Genomic DNA, 4,164 nt, shown 5'->3' with positions numbered 1-4,164 from the left:
TTTTTTTTTTTGGCCCCCATTTTTTTTTTTTATTTTTTTTTTTTTTTTTTTTTTTTTGCCCTTTTTTTTTTTAAAAAAGGCGTTTTCCCGTTTGTTTTTTTTTGGAAATTTTGAATTTTTTTTTTTTTTTTTTTAATCTCTCTTATCACACACACCCCAAACACACCACACACACCACACCACACACACACACACCCCACACACACACACACGCACGCACACAGCACAACACCACCAACACACCACAACACACACCCCAAAACCACACACACCCCCACAAACACACCACAAAACCCACACACAAAACCCCAACACAAACACCACACCACACACACACGCGGGGCGTACCAAACCACCAACCAACACACACACACACACACACACCACATATATATATATATATTTTTATATATATATATATATAATATATTATATATATTAAAGAGAGAGAGAGAGGAAGAGAGAGAGGACAGATAAGACAAAGACACAAAAGATTTAAATCTCGTGTACCTTCGCGAATTGGTTTTCCGGGTCCGACTGTTTACATTCGGGCAACCGTTTTTCGATAACACGGGAAAACACTTTTTTCCCTGATGCGGAGAAAATTCGATTGAGACTGCTGAGAGAGAGGGGGACAGGTTTTTTCTCAATACTTACACATAAACATTTATATATAATATATAATAATATATATATAAATAATAAAATTAATATATATATTTTATTATATATAAATAATGTATATATATATATATAATAATAATATATATAATAAATATATATTATTATATATATATTTTATATATATATATTATTATATAAATTTATAATATATATATATATAAATTTTTATATAATATTTATATATATTATAAAATAAATATATATATATATATCATGCGTGGCCACGGGGGCTCAAACTGAACCTATTTAAAAAAAAAAAAAAAAAAAAAAAAAAAAAAAAAAAAAAAAAAATATATATTATAATATATATATTATAATAATAATATATATATATATATATATAATATATATATATATTATATAAAATATGCATATATAATATATATTATTATAAAAAATTTTAAAAATATATAATTTTTTTTTTTTTATATATATATTTTTATATATATATATATATAATATATATATAATTTTATAAATTATATATATAATTTCACACAAAAAACACACACCAACACACACAACAAAACACACACACACACAACACACACACACACACCACCACACACCCACACAATAATATATAATTGTTGTGTGTGTGTGTGTGGTATGGTGTGTGTGGTGTGTGTTTGGGAGTGTGTTTTTGGGGTGTGTGTTGGTGTGGGTGTGGTGTGTGGTGTGTGTGTTTTTGTGGTGTTTGTGTGGGGGTGTGTGTGGGGTTTGGTTGGTATATATAAATGTATTGTGGGGGTGTGTGTGTTTTCTGTCCGGGTGTGTAGTATTATATATATAAATATATAATTATATATATGTTTTTATATATATACTACACCCCACGGACAAAACCACACACACACACATACATTATATATATACACAACAAAACACACACACCACAACACACTCCCAAACACACACCACACACACCATACACACACCACACACACACACACATATATATATTTTTGTGTGTGGTGTGTGGTGGGGTGTGTGTGTGTGTGTTGTGTGTGTGTGTGTGTTTGTTGTGTTTTGGTGTGTGTTTTTTTGTGTGAAATTTAATATATATAATATATATATAATATATTAATAATAAAATATATATTATATATCATATATTATATAATATTATATATTATTATATATATATATATATATTATATTAATATAATATATTATATATAATATATTTTTTTTTTTTTTTTTTTTTTTTTTTTTTTTTTTTTTTTTTTTAAACGGTAGGTTCAGTTTGAGCCCCCGTGGCCACGCTGATATATATATATAATTTTAATATTATATTATATTATAAATATATATATATTATATATATATATATAATATATAATATTATATAATATATATATATATTTAATTATTATTATTATATAATATATTATTTATATATTATATATAAATGTTTATGTGTAAGTATTGAGAAAAAATCCGTCCCCCTTCTCTCAGCAGTCTCAATCGAATTTTCTCCCATCGGGGAAAAAGTGTTTTCCCGTGTTATCGAAAAACGGTTGCCCGAATGTAAACAGTCGGCCCGGGAAAAGCCAATTCGCAAAAAGGTAACGAGATTTTTAACATCTTCTCTGTGTCTTTGTCTTATCTGTCCTCTCTCTCTTCTCTCTCTCCTCTCTTTATATATTTTATATATATATATATATATATATATATATATAATATATTATAATATGTGTGTGTGTGTGTGTGTGTGTGGTGTGTGTAGGGGTTGGTTGTGTGTGTGTGTGTGTGTTTTGTGTGTGTGTGTGTGTTTGGTGGTGTGGTTGCGGTGTATGTTGTGTGTGTGTGTGTGTGTTTTGTGTGTGTTTTGTGTGTGTGTGCATTGTGCGTGCGTGTGGGGGTGTGTGTGTGTGTGGGGTGTGTGTGTGTGTGTGTGGTGTGTGTGGTGTTTGTGTTGTGTGTATAAGAGAGAAAAACAGCAATAAAAAAAAAAACAGAATTTCCAAAACAACAAACGGGAACAACCCCTGATGAAAAATAATATAAACAGAACGAAGAAAGAATAAAAAAAAAGAAAAAAAGAAAAAAGAAGATAAAGAAAAGAAAATAAATGAGAGCCGAAAAAAGGAAGGGAAAAGGGAAAATGGATAAAAAAAAAATCACTAAAAAACACTCCTCCCCCCTCTCTTGCCAGACCTTCCATATGCGGGGTTTTGAGGAGATGAAAATCGGAACCACATTGTGCCCAATTTCAGCTGGATGAAGCATCCGGTTCTGGATTTCTGGAAAAATAGATATTTTAAATATCAGTGAAGCACACACACACATGTGTTGTGTGTGTGTTTGTTTTATGTTTTTTTGTTTGATTGTGTGGGGTTTGTGTGTTGTGTTTGTATTTTGTTTGTTTGTTTGTGTGGGTGTGTGTGTTGTGTGTGGTGTGGTGTGTGTGTGTGTTGTGTGAGTGTGTGTTGTGTGTAGGTAAAAAACCAAAAAAACTAATACGCAAATTTAAGAAATATCAGAAAGAAAAATTCAAAAAGTAATTTTAGATAGAAAATAAAAACCACACACACAACACACACACACACACACACACAAAACCACACATAAAAAAAAAACATTCGCTATCCGAACCTTTCCGTTAACGTAAAAGTGTTGCCCCAAGCAGTTTTTTCCATCCCGCCCGTCCCCTCCTTTGAGAAAAGACCTTCCCCAATTTAAATGAGTCATATACCGACAACTTAGCGGGGGGCGAGGCTAGGGGATAGGGGAGGGATGGGGGGGTGGGGGGGGGGGTGAGAAGCTTGGGGGGATGAGAAATATCGGGATTGGAAGCATAGGGGAGTGAGAAGATATGGGGAGTGAGAAGCATATGGGGAGGAGAACATATGGGGAGTGAGAAGCAATCGGGGTGAGAGCATACCCGTATATGAAAAAAAAAAAAAAATTATCCTTCTTTGTTGTCTATGTTTATTCATTTTCTTGCTTTGTTTTGTTTTGTTTTGTTTTATGGTCATTATCAATTGCGGGAGTGTTATTATAGTGTGTTGCATGGGAAGTATTCATATCTATCTATCTGTCTGTGTGTGTTTGTGTTATGTATTTATCGTTATCGTTTGTAGGAGTATTATTATATTGTGTTGCATGAGAAGTATCTAAATCTGTCTATCTATGTGGGGGGTGGGTGTGTGTGTGTGTGTGTGGGGTGTGTGGTGTGTGTGTATGTGTGTGTGTGTGTGTATGTTGTTGTGTGTGTGGTGTGTGTGTGGTGTGCATGTGTATGTGTATGTGTGTGTGGGGTGTGTGGTGTTTGTGCTGTGTGGTTGTGTGGTGGTGTGTGTGTGTGTGTGTGGGGTTCTGTGTGTTGTGTGATGTGTATTGTTGTGGTATGGCATGCAGTACGTAAAAAACAATCTTTTTCCCCTTCTTTTATGGCCCTCCTGCTTCATTCCCTCCAGAGACATCCGGGAAGCACTAATTACATGAGAAACACTTTATAATAAAAAAAAGGGAAAA

This window comes from Penaeus monodon, chromosome 5, assembly GCF_015228065.2.
Source record: "Penaeus monodon isolate SGIC_2016 chromosome 5, NSTDA_Pmon_1, whole genome shotgun sequence".
NCBI classification, from domain to species: Eukaryota; Metazoa; Arthropoda; class Malacostraca; order Decapoda; family Penaeidae; genus Penaeus; species Penaeus monodon.
This window is presented reverse-complemented; position numbering follows the sequence as displayed.